Source organism: Salvelinus sp. IW2-2015, linkage group LG19, assembly GCF_002910315.2.
Source record: "Salvelinus sp. IW2-2015 linkage group LG19, ASM291031v2, whole genome shotgun sequence".
Lineage (NCBI taxonomy): Eukaryota > Metazoa > Chordata > Actinopteri > Salmoniformes > Salmonidae > Salvelinus > Salvelinus sp. IW2-2015.
This window is the reverse complement of record NC_036859.1, coordinates 34,607,571-34,624,431: the sequence shown is the minus strand read 5'-3', so window position 1 is coordinate 34,624,431 and position 16,861 is coordinate 34,607,571.

The window sequence follows — 16,861 nt, the reverse complement described above, 5'->3', positions numbered from 1 at the left end:
TATGGTCTGCTCAAACCCCTTGCTGGTGCAACGGCCTTGGATTTGACAACTCTGATACTATGGCTGATAGATCTAAACCCGTATGCATTCTCTGTGTAAATGATCTGTTATCTGTAAATAGGAAAGATATTTAATAAAATGTACATTATAATGTTATATCTGCACTACTATTACCTGTCAAAACAAGTCAAACATTCGTTCAAACGTCTAATCTCAAGAGTTTACCTAACTTTCTTAAACAGCCTTCAGATTCACATTCACAATGCTGACTGTGAATGTTAAACTGATTGCCAAGAAATGTCAATTGCCAACTTGAATTTGTCAATGAATTGTTTGGGGAATACTCTCAACTACAATATTCAGATTTGAAATTCAAATGTTGGTTTAGGATCTGAAATCCCCAAATCTACAGTAGTTGTGACAAAGTCAGTAGTCATAGAGTAGTGTCTACTAGTAGTCTAGATGTGAGTCTACAGTAGTTATGTATTACGTTCTATAGAGTGTCTCAGTTAGGTCAAGTCTACAGTAGTCTATAAGAGCTGTACGTAGTCTCATTAGTGTGTACAGTAGTCAGTAGTCAAGTAGTCTAATATCTAAGTAGTCTATATATGTACAGTGGTAGTCTTAAGTACAGGTTCTATAGTAGTGTACAGTGTCCTACGTCAGTCTATATATCCTGTAGTAGTTACAGTTGTATATAGTAGTCTATAGTAGTCTACAGTAGTCTATAGTAGTCTACAGTAGTCTACAGTAGTCTATAGTAGTCTACAGTAGTCTACAGTAGTCTATAGTAGTCTACAGTAGTGTACAGTAGTCTACAGTAGTCTATAGTAGTATACAGTAGTGTACAGTAGTCTACAGTAGTCTATAGTAGTCTACAGTAGTGTACAGTAGTCAAACGCACAACATCTCTTGGGAGGTGCCTGGCAGAAACGTAATTCCTTGGTTTCTATTGTTTTCCTGTTGTTATCTGGAGCCATATGAAGGCTGCATTGTTCCTATATTATGTACGGTGACGGGTCATTGTACAGCGTTATGTTTATTGAAATATTACATTGTTTAAGATGTACTTATATTTCCCATGTATTTCTCAAAAGTCTCACACAATGTATGGTAAGGTATTGTATATTGTGATCAACAAATATTTTGTATGAAATGATTAAAATGAGCATGAATTTGTTTTGTGTCTTACTTTTCTGTAATTGTAGTGTCATATAGGATGTCAGTCACAGAACAGCATACGGTACATTTAAATGAAGTAGACTGTGGTAATAGCATCTAGTCCAGCCTTTTTCAAACCTCTCCTCGTCAACTAATCTCCCAGACGCTTCAGCGTGTTGTGGTCCTGAACTAGCACACCTGAGTCACCTATTCAAGGGCTTGATGATTCAGTGATGAGCTGAATCCGGTGTGCTAGGTGATAAATACATAGAACGTCTGGGGGGTTCCCAAGGAGAGGTTTGACAAAGGCTGCATTAGTCTACTCACTGGCTGCCCTCCAATACCGTCACAATGTATCCTTCCTTCCTCCCATCGTTGATGTAATCACAGATCTGACATGACTTGATGGGTAAAAACAACATAGACCAATAGAAACCTTCCTTTCACCTACTATGCAGCGGTGGGGTGTCCCCTGTCCTCATCCTGTCTAGACCGGAAGTGATGAGTGCATCACAATGGCTGCAGGAGGGCATCGACGAGCTCCACCAGTTGTTGCACGACCTTGGGCATTATCTGAAATGGCAAAGGCAGGTGCAGAGTATTGGTGGTTGCATTACACCTCGCCAGTAGCATGATTACCTCAAGGAAGCTAGCAAAGGAGGGATGATTTATTTTAAAAGTGTTGGGACAAGGCTTCTCTCCACTGGGATGTTGTTTGACTTTGCTGTAACAGACTGCTGCTGGATGCAGGAAAGAATGTAAACAGGAACAGTGATGCTATGCGTTAGGCCCTGTGGGCGCGAACCTCTCTCACATTGCCACCAGACACAGTATCACAGCCCAGTGAGGTATAGATGGTTGTTAACGTAAGGGCTGAGCCGTTCCCTACAGGGTAGGGTGTCTTTCCAGAGAAACCATCATTATTTATTGTCATGTTGATGCTGTCACTATGATAGATACTGTAGTGGGACAACTTCCTCTACTGTTCCTGTAACTCATTGCCTTTTTATTTATCCAGGGAAGTCACATTAAGATTTATTTCTCTTTTTATAGTGAGTCTCTTCTGCTTTTTCTTCTACTTTCATAATAATACTAAGAAATAGTTATTCAGTATTTCATTTGATTTGATTAATTGAATGCCTGTCACTCTCTCTTCTACAATAACTATTCATATGTACTGTAGTCATGGTACCAACTCATCTATTCATATGTCCTGTAGTCATGATACCAACTCATCTATTCATATGTACTGTAGTCATGGTACCAACTCATCTATTCATAATGTCCTGTAGTCATGGTACCAATCTGCATCTACTTTCATATGTCCTGTAGTCATGATACAACTCCATCTATTCATATGTAACTGTAGTCCATGGTACCAACTCATCTATTCATATGTCCTGTAGTCATGATACCAACTCATCTATTCATATGTACTGTAGTCATGGTACCAATCCATCTATTCATATGTCCTGTAGTCATGATAACCAACTCATTATTCATATGTACTGTAGTCATGGTACCAACTCATCTATTCATATGTCCTGTTAGTCAATGAATCCAACTCAATCTAATTCATATGTATGTAGTCATGGTACCAACTCATCTATTCATATGTACTCGTAGTCATGGTACCACTCATCTATTCATATGTCGTAGTCATGTACCAACTCATCTATTCATATGTACCGTAGTATGATACCACTCATCTATTCATATGTACTGTAGTCATGGTACCAACTCATCTATTCCTGCCTACAATTGTGATATTTTTGTTATCTTGTTATTTTCTAGTTCTTGTCCTTTGTGCTGTTGTCTGTGCCCAACATGATTGTACCCTGTTTTGTGCTGCTACCATGTGTGCTGCTGCCGTGTTGTGTTGTCATGTTGTGTTGCTACCATGATGTGTTGTTCATTGTGTTGCTACCATGCTATGTTGTCATGTTGTGTTGCTACCATGTTGTTGTCATGTTATATTGCTATAATGCTGTGTTGTCATGTTTGTTGCTACATGCTGTGTTGTCATGTTGTGTTGCTACCATGCTGTGTTGTCATGTTGTGTTGCTACCATGTTGTTGTCATGTGGTGTTGCTACCTGCTATGTTGTCATGTTGTGTTGCTACCATGTTGTTTTGTCATGTTATGTTGCTAATGCTGTGTTTGTCATGTTGTGTTGCTACCATGCTGTGTGTCCATGTTGTTGTTGCTACCATGTTGTTTGTCATGTTGTGTTGCTACCTGCTGTGGTTGTCATGTTGTGTTGCTACATGTTGTTGTCATTGTTGTGTGTTGTTGTCATGTTGTGTATGCTACCATTGTGTTGTCATGTGGTGTTGCTACCATGCTATGTTGTCATGTTGTGTTGCTACCATGTTGTTGTCATGTGTGTTGTTGTCATGTTGTGTTGCTACACATGCTGTGTTGTCATGTTGTGTTGCCACCATGTTGTGTTGTCATGTTGTGTTGTTGTCATGTTGTTGTTCTACCATGCTGTGTGTTTGTCATGTTGTTGTTGCTACCATGCTGTGTTTGTTCATGTTGTGTTGTGCTACCATGTTTGTTTGTTCATGTTGTGTTTTGTGTTCTACATGCCGCATGTCCCTGCTGTTGTCATGTTGGTGTTGCTATCCATGCTGTGTTGTCATGTTGTGTTGTACCATGTTGTTGTCATGTTGTGTTTCTACCATGCTGTGTTGTCATGTTGTGTTGCCACCATGCTGTTGTCATGTTGTGTTGTTGTCATGTTGTGTTGCTACCATGCTGTGTTGTCATGTTGTGTTGCTACCATGTTGTTGTCATGTTGTGTTTCTACCATGCTGTGTTGTCATGTGTTGCCGCCATGCTATGTTGTCGCCATGCTATATTTCTATTAAATAAAATACAAAATGTAATCCCGTCCCCACAGGGGCCTTTTGCCTTTTGGTAGGTCGTCATTGGAAATAAAAATGTGTTGTTAACTGACTTGCCTAGTTAAATAAAAAAATGTAATAAATACCAATACACAGTATTAAAATGACCGTAGTAGGCCTTTAAATCTGACATGTCTGTTCAGTCTAGTCTGTGTTGTCCCCATCTCAGCAGGATGTATTAGCTGTATCTTGAGACGCTGGAGGAAATTCAAACCCTTTCCTTTTTCCTGCCGATTCAGAGAAACTCCAGTGTTTACCGTACACACGGTCACACAGGCCAGCTTTTTCCATGTTGCCTTGGCAACGAACTTTGTTTTGAAACTCCCGACAGAGGTCTTGTGGTGTGTGGGTGACTGACGTCAATAGGCTGGGGATGGGCTACTCAACTTCCCAAACCCAGCAGCCAGCCCATCACCAGGGGTTGAAGCATGTGGTGGTGGAGGGGCCTGTGGAGCCAGGATCCCAGCTGCCAGTCCTCGCTACCCAGGCTTGGGGCCTCAGGGGTCGGGCCAAGGGGGTGGGGATTGGGGGAAGAGAACCACTTCCAGCAAAACAAACTGCATTCTCTGGTTCCACATATGAAAATAAATGTCTTCATGGAGCTCGCCTTGCTAGTTGAGATGTTAGTTTAGAGTTAGCTTGACAGGAGAGGCTCAAGTCCGCTGTGGTCAGGCAGTGGGACTTCATTGGAATGACTGGTTCAGGAAATGAGTCAGAATTCAAGTCAAGGTTTTGACTCAGAGGAACATCCCTTTCTTATCAGGCAGATGTGTGTACTTTACCCCTTTTTACACTCAGATCCAGGTACAAAGAATAAGATTTCTCCCTCCTCACCTCATCAGCGCTATCATGCTGCAATTCCACCTAAGACTTACACCACACCAGTGTGTTTCCAGTGTTTTATGTTCATGTCAGCTCCAGTGTTGTTTCCAGTGGTTTATGTTAATGTCAGCTCCAGTGTTGTGTTTCCAGTGTTTTATGTTAATGTCAGCTCCAGTGTTGTGTTTCCTTCCAGTTTGATGTTTTATGTTCATGTCAGCTCCAGTGTTGTGTTTCCAGTGGTTTATGTTAATGTCAGCTCCAGTGTTGTTGTTTCCAAGTGTTTTATGTTAATGTCAGCTCCAGTGTTGTGTTTCCAGTGTTTAAGTGGTTAATGTCAGCTCCAGTGTTGTGTTTTCCAGTGTTTTATGTTAATGTCAGCTCCAGTGTGTGGTTTCCAGTGTTTTATGTTAATGTCAAGCTCCAGTGTTGTGTTCCAGTGTTTATGTTAATGTCAGCTCCAGTTTGTTCGTGTTTTTATGTTAATGTCAGCTCCGGTTGTGTTGCCAGTGTTTATGTTAATGTCAGCTCCAGTGTTGTGTTCCATGTTTATGTTCAATGTCAGCCTCCAGTGTTGTGTTTCCAGTGTTTTATTTAATGTCAGCTCCCAGTGTTGTGTTTCCAGTGGTTTATGTTAATGTCAGCTCCAGTGTTGTGTTTCCAGGTTTTATGTTAATGTCAGCTCCAGTGTTGTGTTGCCAGTGTTTTTATGTTAATGTCAGCTCACAGTTTGTGTTTATGTTAATGTCAGCTCCAGTTGTTGTGTTGCCAGTGTTTTATGTTAATGTCAGCTCCAGTGTTGTTTCCAGTGTGTTATGTTAATGTCAGCTCCAGTGTTGTGTGCCAGTGTTTTATGTTAATATGTCAGCTCCAGTGTTGTTTCCAGTGTGTTATGTTAATGTCAGCTTCCAGTGTGTGTTGCCAGTGTTTTATGTTAATGTCAGCTCCAGTGTTGTGTTTCCAGTGGTTTATGTTAATGTCAGCTCAGTGTTGTGTTGCCAGTGTTTTATGTTTAATGTCAGCTTCCAGTGTTGTGTTCCAGTGTTTTATGTTAATGTCAGCTCCAGTGTTGTGTTGCCAGTGTTTTATGTTAATGTCAGCTCCAGTGTTGTGTTTATGTTAATGTCAGCTCAGTGTTGTGTTGCCAGTGTTTTATGTTATGTCAGCGTCCAGTGTTTGTTTCCAGTGTGTTATGTTAATGTCACTCCAGTGTTGTGTTGCAGTGTTTTTTATGTTAATGTCAGCTTCCAGTGTTGTTCCAGTGTGTTATGTTAATGTCAGCTCCAGTGTTGTTTGCCAGTGTTTTTATGTTAATGTCAGCTCCAGTGTTGTGTTTCCAAGTGTTTTTATGTTAATGTCAGCTCAGTGTTGTTCCAGTGTTTTATGTTAATGTCAGCTCCAGTGTTGTGTTGCCAGTGTTTTATGTTAATGTCAGCTCCAGTGTTGTTTCCAGTTGTTATGTTAATGTCAGCTTCCAGTGTTGTGTTGCCAGTGTTTTATGTTAATGTCAGCTCCAGTGTTGTTTCCAGTGTTTATGTTAATGTCAGCTCCAGTGTTGTTTCCAGTCTTTTATGTTCATGTCAGCTCCAGTGTTTGTGTTTCCAGTGTTTTATGTTAATGTCAGCTCCAGTGTTGTTTCCAGTGTTTTATGTTAATGTCAGCTCAGTCCATGTTGTGTTTCCCAGTGTTTTATGTTAATGTCAGCTCAGTGTTGTTCCAGTGTTTATGTTAATGTCAGCTCCAGTGTTGTTTCCAGTGGTTTATGTTAATGTCAGCTCCAGTGTTGTGTTCCAGTGGTTTTATGTAATGTCAGCTCCAGTGTTGTGTTTCCAGTGTTTATGTTATGTCAGCTCCAGTGTTTGTGTTTCCAGGGTTTTATGTTAATGTCAGCTCCAGTGTTGTTTTCCAGTGTTTTATGTTAATGTCAGCTCCAGTGTTTGTTTCCAGGTTTTATGTTAATGGCAGCTCCAGTGTTGTGTTTCCAGTGGTTTTAATGTTAATGTCAGCTCCAGTGGTTTTGTTGCCAGTGTTTTATGTTAATGTCAGCTCCATGTTGTGTTTCCAGTATTTTATGTTAATGTCAGCTCCAGTGTTGTGTTTCCAGTGTTTTATGTTAATGTCAGCTCCAGTGTTGTATTCCAGTGTTTTATGTTAATGGTCAGCTCCAGTGTTGTTGCCAGTGTTTTATGTTATGTCAGCTCCAGTGTTGGTTTCCAGTTTTTATGTTAATGTCAGCTCCAGTGTTGTGTTTGCCAGTGTTTATTTAATGTCAGCTCCAGTGTTGTGTTTCCAGTGTTTTATGTTAATGTCAGCTCCAGTGTTGTGTTTCAGTTTTATGTTAATGTCAGCTCCAGTGTGTTTTCCAGTGTTTTATGTTAATGTCAGCTCCAGTGTTGTGTTTCCATGTTTTATGTAATGTCAGCTCCAGTGTTGTGTTTTATGTTAATGTCAGCTCCAGTGTTGTTTCCAGTGTTTTATGTTAATGTCAGCTCCAGTGTTGTTCCCAGTGTTTTATGTTAATGTCAGCTCCAGTGTTGTGTTTCCAGTGTTTATGTTAATGTCAGCTCCAGTGTTGTTTCCAGTGGTTTATGTTAATGTCAGCTCCAGTGTTGTGTTGCCAGTGTTTATGTTAATGTCAGCTTCCAGTGTTGTTTCCAGTGTTTTATGTTAATGTCAGCTCCAGTGTTGTTTCCAGTGGTTTATGTTAATGTCAGCAAACAAAGTCGTACCTGCTGGGCAGGTCTGTCTCATGTCTATGCTATTGGATAGAGAGCAACTACTGCAGCCGTTTGTGACGCACAGATGTTTCAAACTCAGTTTTGGACGAGACTGACTTCTTGATCAAAATTATTCTATTTAGACTTTGCAGTCAATTTTGACATTAGAATAAATGTTTCTGACTCATATCGATGTGACACAGGCTGTTTCCAAAGAGATGAGTTTCTTTTTAAAGGCAGTCCTCTTTAACCCCTAGAGTAGATTGACGCACCTGTGCGTCACAAGGGGACATAATTTTGAATATTTAATAGCACCCTATGTGTTTATGGTAGAAGCTTGCCGTTTCTATGGGCTACAGCAGTAAATATCAAATTCAATGTTTTATCAAATATATATATTTTTTCATGCCTACAGGTGTCCTAAAATTCCAAAATCAAATGGCAAAATTATACATTTTATGACCATATTAAAACAATTCCATATGTTAGCTTAGTAGATATTGCAGTCTAAGGGCTTAAACCTACTTAAAGTTCACATTTAGCTTTTGTTATAGAAATGCCAGCTGAAAAGTATCAGTGGCCTGGCTTTGGCCCCAAGTGAGAGCAGGTCGTCGGAGCCATGGCTCAGAGAGACACGGGTGCGCCTGCGTAGATGGAACAAGAAAAGTCTGAGCTTTTTGTGTTAAACACTGGGGTAAATGCACCATTAGTGTACATTTCCTTAATCCTATTTCAGGTTGAGACCTGTGTTGGTTTATCTCTGGGGAATCATAGAAAGCTTGTCTGTCTGTAATGAATGTCTCTGTGCACATGGAATAAGAAGAAGATATCCATGAAAATGACATACAGGGGGGAAAAACGACAACCAATCAAAACGTAGACAAGGCCTGTTCTGTTGCACCAGGCAAAAATACTTGATTGAATGGCTTCGAAAAATAGTCTGTTTGATTCCCATACTAAAAAAACATATAGCTGCAATATAAACAGTCTATCAATCCATCAATGGCTCAAAGCCAGGTTAGATGTAGCTAGTAGTAGCCTGCACTGGAAGTGTGCAGAGTAATAGTGGATGGTGTCATTTCAGTTCATTCTTTTAGGTTATTGCATCAGTTTGACAGTTGGAGGTTCCTAGGGCTTCCTGTCCTCAATCGACAGAGAGTCTGGATGTAGAAGAGAACATCCCTATGAAGATAGAGCAATAGGCGCACACACACACACACACACACACACACACACACACACACAACACACTGTCATGCTCGGTCAACGAGGACTTGACAGTGAACATCACCTCTGGGTTTAAGCATAATATGTACACACACACACACAAACACACACACACACACAAAACACACACGTACAGTACACCAACACACACACACACAACACAACACACACACACACACACACACACACACACACACACACACACACCGTAACACGTACAATAAACACACAAACACACACACATACAACTAAAAGGTCATCAAGGACAACAACCACCCGAGCCACTGCCTGTTCACCCCGTTACCATCCAGAAGCCGAGGTCAGTACAGGTGCATCAAAGCTGGAACCGAGAGACTGAAAAAATGCTTCTATCTCAAGGCCATCAGACTGTTAAACACATAGAGGCTGCTGCCTACATACAGACTTGAAATCATTGGCCACTCTAACAAATGGATCACTAGTCACGTTATTAATGCCACTTTAATAATGATGTTAGCATATCTTTCATTACTCATCCCATATGTATATACTGTATTTTATACCATCTATTGCATCTTGCCTATGCCGCTCGGTCATTGCTCATCCAGGTATTTATACGTACATATTCTTATTCCATCCCTTTACTTAGATGTGTGTGTATTAGGTAGATTGTTAGATTACTTGTTAGATATTACTGCACTGTCGGGAACTAGAAGCACAAGCATTTCGCTACACTCGCAATAACATCTGCTAACCATGTGTATGTGACCAATAAGATTTGATTTGATTTGACACACAAACACACACGTACACACACACACACACATGGAAAATGGAGATGATTTGTGACATACGAGGCTGAAGGCCTGTTCTTTGTCCTTTATAAACTATTGGCAGATTCAGAGAACACAGAGTTTGCTGACAAATGTATACTCAGTAAATACTGCCTAGGTTTTAAGTGAAAGTATTGTTTTTTATAGCACAAAGTATAATCCCTATCATGCATTCATGGTAAAATTTTACTTGGAATTCCGATTTCTGCCGACTCAATTTATTTGAAATATTTTATGAAATATTGCCTTGGCTTTGCAGCTTGCCAGACCTGTAAATCGTATAATTTTTATGACACTATGACGTTTTTGGCTATCACTAGCAGATGAATGCTTGTCCTTGTTTCACATTAGAAATAGAGAGAGTGTACGCGTGTGCCTTCGAAAAGTATTCAGACCCCTTGACTTATTCCACATTTTGTTACGCTACAGTCTTATTCTAAAATGTATTCATTCGTTTTTTTCTTTCATCAATCTACACACAATACCCCATAATGACAAAGCAAAACAGGTTTTTAGACAGTTTTGCTCATTTATTAAAAGTTTTAAAAATTAAATTTCACATTTACATAAGTATTCAGACCCTTTACTCAGTACTTTGTTGAAGCACTTTTGGGAGCGATTACAGCCTTGAGTCTTCTTGGGTATGACGCTACAAGCTTGGCACACCTGTACTTGGGGAGTTTCTCCCATTCTTCTCTGCAGATCCTCTCAAGCTCTGTCAGGTTGGATGGGGAGCTTTGCTGCACAGCTATTTTCAGGTCTCTCCTGAGATGTTCGATCGGGTTGAAGTCCGGGCTCTGGCTGGGCCACTCAAGGACATTCAGAGACTTGTCCCGAAGCCACTCCTGCGTTGTCTTGGCTGTGTGCTTAGGGTCGTTGTCCTGTTGGAAGGGGAGCCTTCGCCCCCAGTCTGAGGTCCTGAGCACTCTGGAGCAGGTTTTCATCAAGGATCTCTCTCTGTACTTTGCTCCGTTCATCTTTCCCTCGATCCTGACTAGTCTCCCAGTCCCTGCCGCTGAAAAACATCCCCACAGCATTATGCTGCCACCACCATGCCTCACTGTAGGGATGGTGCCAGGTTTCCTCCAGACTTCACGCTTGGCATTCAGGCCAAAGTATTTTCAGTCTTGGTTTCATCAGACCAGAGAATCTTGTTTCTCATGGTGTGACAAACTCTAAGCGGGCTGTCATGTGCCTTTTATTGAGGAGTGGCTTCCGTCTGGCCACTCTACCATAAAGGCTTGACTGGTGGAGTGCTGCAGAGATGGTTGTCCTTCTGGAAGGTTCTCCCAGCTCCACAGAGGAACTCTAGAGCTCTGTTAAAGTTAATATCGGGTTCTTGGTCACCTCCCTGACCAAAACCCTTCTCCCCCAATTACTCAGTTTGGCCGGGTGGCCAGCTCTAGGAAGAGTCTTGGTGGTTCCAAACTTCTTCAATTTACAAATGATGGAGGCCACTGTGTTCTTGGGGACCTTCAATGCTGCAGACATTTTTTGGTACCCTTCCCCAGATCTGTGCCTCGATACAATCCTGTCTCGGAGCTCTACTGACAATTCCTTCGACCTCATGGCTTGGTTTTTGATCTGACATGCACTGTCAACTGTGGGACCTTATATAGACAGGTGTGTGCCTTTCTAAATCATGTCCAATCAATTGAATTTACCACAGGTGGACTCCAATCAAGTTGTAGAAACATCTCAAGGATGATCAATGGAAACAGGATGCAGCTGAGCTCACTTTCGAGTCTCATAGCAAAGGGTCTGAATACTTATGTAAATAAGGTATTTCTGTTTCTAATTCTTAATACATTTTCAAAAATTTCTAAAAACCTGTTTTTTGTTTTGTCATTATGGGGTATTGTGATGTCATTGTGATGTCATTATGTGGTATTGGGTGTAGATTGCTGAGGATTTTTGTTTATTTAATCAATCTTAGAATAAGGCTGTAACGTAACAAAATGTGGAAAAAGTCAAGAGGTCTGAATACTTTCCAAAGGCACTGTATATGAGGGCTTGTCGCCTATGGAGGCGACTTCACTAGGTAACAGTAAACTTTCTCATTGTTCAAACCAGAGTTTCAGCTTTAGTATAAACTTCTGATGCCATCGACATGACATGCTCCAAAAACAAATATGGTATGTAAAATATTATGATGAGATATTGTCTGCTACATGTTCACTGGTGTATTTTCACAGTCAATTATTGAATATGGAGTTACTTCATTGTTTTTGGTCATACAAAATATTCACAACATGTTATAAGCCTTTATAATGCCTTGTAATAGAGTACCACAGTATGAGTCATAATACCTATAAAACCGAGTGGTCAAACAGGGAAATGGTTAAATCGTTTTTCCACCATTAATTTTTCCATAGGGGATTTTAGAAACACTTAAAATAAGGGCTATGTTTTGTGTAGGCTTACCCTGGCGTGACAATTTGATAACCGTGTAAATCTCTCTAGGACAAGGTGACTTTTTTCCCCCACGTCACGCCAGGGTAAGCCTACACAAAACACAGCCCTTATTTTAAGTGTTTCTAAAATCCCCTATGGAAAAATTAATGGTGGAAAAACGATTTACCCATTTCCCTGTTTGACCACTAGGTTTTATGGGTATTATGACACCTCCACTGTGGGGCTGTATATGGCTTATGTTATGTTTCTATGTATTAGAATTTCATCTGATTCAAAATGGCTGTTATTTATTTAATTATGAGATGTATAAGATTAGTTGGAGTTTTCTCCATCATTTATTTAATTATGAGATGTATGAGTTTTCTCCATCAGGTCTGCCAACGTCCACATCCAGCACAGGCTCTAAACGTGGCCCTGGCTGCCCGTTGCTCCCTGGAGTTGATGAGGGATGCAGATTAGATGGCTTGCTGTGACTGGTTCACTCTAAACCCAAACAGATGGGGTCAGATAACTGTGTGACTATTCATTCTGTCGTGTGTGTGCTTGTATCCTTATGTGTGCGTTGTGTGTTTAAGTGTGTATGTGTGTGTGTGTGTGTGTGTGTGTGTGTGTGTGCACGCGTGCACAAATGTATATGTGTGTGTGTTTGTGCACATATTAATGTGTGTCCGTTGCTGGGTGTCAGTGGGCAGACTGGCATACCTGGCAAGCCTATGTGAAGTTCTGAATGTCACTGGAGATGCCATGCCCTGTCTCTCCACTCTGCCACAGCAGTCTCATTAGATGACTGGCAGCTCTCTATCTCTCAGTATTTTTAGGGGGTTTTCACAGTAATCACAAGCTTCTTTTTTCTGCTCTGATGCAGTGGGACCAAGCCCATGTCTGTCAGCTTCTTTGGGAGTCTGGATCACTGGCCCCTGTTCCCTAATATATATTACACAAAAATTGTAATTATTATTTTTGGGACGTTCCAAAAATTACTTCAATATGGCCTCTAGTRACCCAAAACAGATATTTGCATTGAATGAATGTAATTCTAGTCCAATGAAGTAGACATGGGGAAATATTTTGAGCTTTTTTGTTTCTAGGAGGCCAAAGTGGAACGCATTTTATAATGTCTAATGTGTAATGTTACTGCCCACCAAGTTGTTTAATAATTACAGTCAGCCTTTAATACTGCTGTAACACTTTGATACAGGTCTCACCGCAGATGACGCAAACTACTTTGATCTTGAGGAAATACTCAGATATTTGGTGCCGCCTTGTGGCCAATGAAGAAAATGTCATGAAATGGACCCAACGAATAAAAATGTCCTTCACGCCGCTAAACTTCTCATACTTCTCATTACCGAGGCGAATGTGTTTTCAAATAAGTAATGTAAAATAAACTGTGTTGAAAGTCACAGCTGAGACGGAAAAGGAATGGTCTCAAAAGTGATAGGACGCTACCTAAAACAACCGAATCAAACTGCACCCACCATCTCTGGCTTACTACAACAGAGTAGACCTATAGGTCTACCTCAATTTGCCAATAAATTACATTCCTCATATATTTACTCAGAAAAACTTTGGTTTTAGAAGTGGGGGGGCATAATATTATATATTTTTTTATATTCTTTCTCCAATACATGTTCCTTTATTATTTTAACCTAACTCTACCATCCCTCCCCTAATTGGAGTAAACTAATGACAACAACACTTAGGCTTCTACTTCCAGCTTTATACGTACTACATACATTTTACGGATAAAGTATATTTTACAATAGTTATCTTTTGTTTGTTTTTAGTCCCATCCTTCAGCTCCACTCAACCCCTCCCATCTTTTTCTGAACACAAACCAGTTTTGATTTCTGTTTGCCATATATTTTTTGTAGATAAAAAAAAACGATGCTATGATGTTTCAGAAAAGTTCTGAACCTTTCTATTCTCATAGATTCTACTTTTTTTTTAAATCACAAAATTTTTCTAAGAGTATTAATAGATTATTGATCGATTGACTATGACTTTTTAAATCACCCAGCAGTGCTATTTGCAGAGGGGGACATAACTTGGCAGGGTGTATGAGGCTCCTCCCATTTTTGGGGGCATCTAAAGCACATTTCCTGCATTTCTACACAATCTAATATGACCTATGACCCTTCAAGCTGTCTCTATTTAGAACAACAAAAAGTAAGCAAAAATGCCCACAGTCATAAAGCTAGGTAAGAGATTATTAAATATGATTAAGTGATTGATAAGACTGAACTAGATCCATGATAATTCAATAATCAATATTGTGTTGCACCTTTAACCAATAGCCTAACAAATGAACAACTCTTACAAATAAAGTACAGACTTAACTTTTGATTGTAAAAGTTGTCTCCCAACCCTCACCAGTCTAGTCAATAACTCAACTCTCTCCCGACCCCCACCAGTCTAGTCAATAACTCAACTCTCTCCCCAATACAGCTTCCTTCCCATCTTTTTTGGGTTGAATGAAAACACACCTACACATTAACACACAGACACAGTAAACCCTACATATAACTCATATCATAGACCTAATGGTACTGTAGAGCTCTTTTTACTTGCACACAATATAGAGGAGTTGCCCCATCCTGTCTCTAGGGGTCCACAGCCCTGTATCGCTCTAACCCAACACACCCCACTCAGCTTAGAGAAACATTCATTATTGGCTTCAGGTGTGTTAGGTTAAGTCCAGAGTAACAACAGTACAGCAGACCCCRAGGGCAAGGCCTTAGCAAGCCCAGCAGCTAGGGATTGCCTAAATAGGTATCTCCCCTGACGTGGGCTTGTTTTTAATACAGACTCCTTTTATCGTACAGTATTCCATATAAGGCGTCCAAACCTTATGAAAGTTGCACAGTATACCCTTAATCTTAAAACAAATCTAGTGATACTGTACATACACTATCGTTCAAAAGTTTGGGGTCACTTAGAAATGTCCTTGTTTTTGAAAGAAAAGCWATTTTTTTGTCAGTTAAAATAACATCTAATTGATCAGAAATACAGTGTAGATATTGGTAATGTTGTAAATGACTATTGTAGCTGGAAACGGCAGATTTTTTATGGAATATCTACATAGGCGTACAGAGGCCCATTATCAGCAACCATCACTCCTGTGTTTCAATGGCACGTTGTGTTAGCTAATCCAAGTTTATAATTTTAAAAGGCTAATTGATCATCAGAAAACCCTTTTGCAATCATGTTAGCACAGCTGAAAACTGTTGTGCAGATTAAAGAAGCAATAAAACTGGACTTCTTTAGACTAGTTGAGTATCTGGAGTCACAACAAGACCACAACATATGCAAATATGTCCCCTTTTGTGCTTTACACCTCCAGCAGAATAATACAATTTCTGAGTGAATGATATTCAGTTTCACTGGCATATAGTACTTTCTATGGATGGTCTTAAACTGTAGTAATTTATGTCTAAGATTATATGAACATGACTGGGCATTCTAACATATCTGTATCCATTCATCATCATTAATAGCGTCTCCCAGGTCTTCCTCACATTTTTGTTTTACATGTTTTGTGTCATCGGGAAAAGCCTCTATCAACCCTTGATGCAGTTTGGAAATCAACTTTGGAGGTTTATCAGACTGCCTTAAAATAGCATCTGTCTTGTCCAGTGTTTGCTGCACAGAGAGAATAAAGTGTTGTATCTACAAAAATTCACCTCACCTCTGTCACAGACTGGTCTTCCCTGGCTGTCTGGCCCTGCTGGAAATGTTCCCACTCCTAAAAGGTAGGCTATAAAAAATTGCTCAAGAGAAAGTGCAAGTCTCTCCATTTCAGAACTCAGGATAAGACCCAGATGCAGACAGCTACAGTTACAGATGTTTATTGACCCAAACAGGGGGCAGGCAAAAGACAGGTCAAAGGCAGGCAGAGGTCCGTAATCCAGGGCAGTCAAAAAGGTACAGACGAGCAGGCAGGCTTCGGGGTCAGGACAGGCAGAGGTTTATAAAGGGGTCAGAGTCAGGCAGGTACAGAACGGCAGGCAGGCTCGGGGTCAGGGCAGGCAGAATGGTTAGAATCGGGGGAAACTAGGAAACAGAAGTAGAGAAGGCGGGGAGACGGGAAAACACGCTGGTAAGAGCTGACAAGACAAGACAAAGTAGCAACAGACAAACAGAGAACACAGGTATAAATACACTGGGGATAACGAGGACGATGGGTGACACCTGGAGGGAGGTGGAGACAAACGCCGAATACAACAAGTGTAGACTTTACCATGAAATGCTTACTTAATAGCCCCTTCCCAACAATGCAGTTAAAAAGTAAGAACATTTACAAATGGATAAAAATAAAATCACAATAAATGAACACAATAAATATTTTAAAAGGACTTTCGCCAAGTCAGTCTCAGAGCCCACAATAAACTTGACAACATCCCTTTCACTGTGTTGCTGTTGCTCTAGGACCCCTATAGCCTGATAATCCTAGCAGATACGACCTGTGACCCCAACTTGGACTCATGGATAGACGTAACATAGTAAACTTAAATCCGGGACACTCCAATTAGTATGTTATGTTTTGTATGGTATGTATTCATTTGTGGATGTCCATCATCCATTTTGTATGATATGTTATGAATTGCAATTCATACAAGATGGCTAATGTCAGCTAGGTGGCTAGGTGGCTAACGCTAACATTAACTAGGTGGCTAACATTCGCTAGGGGTTAAGGTTAAGGTTAGGGGATGGGTTAGCTAACATGCTAAGTAGTTAAAAAGTATTAAGTAGTTGGTAATTAACTGAAACGCTAAAGTTGTCCTTTAGGAGATTCGAACGC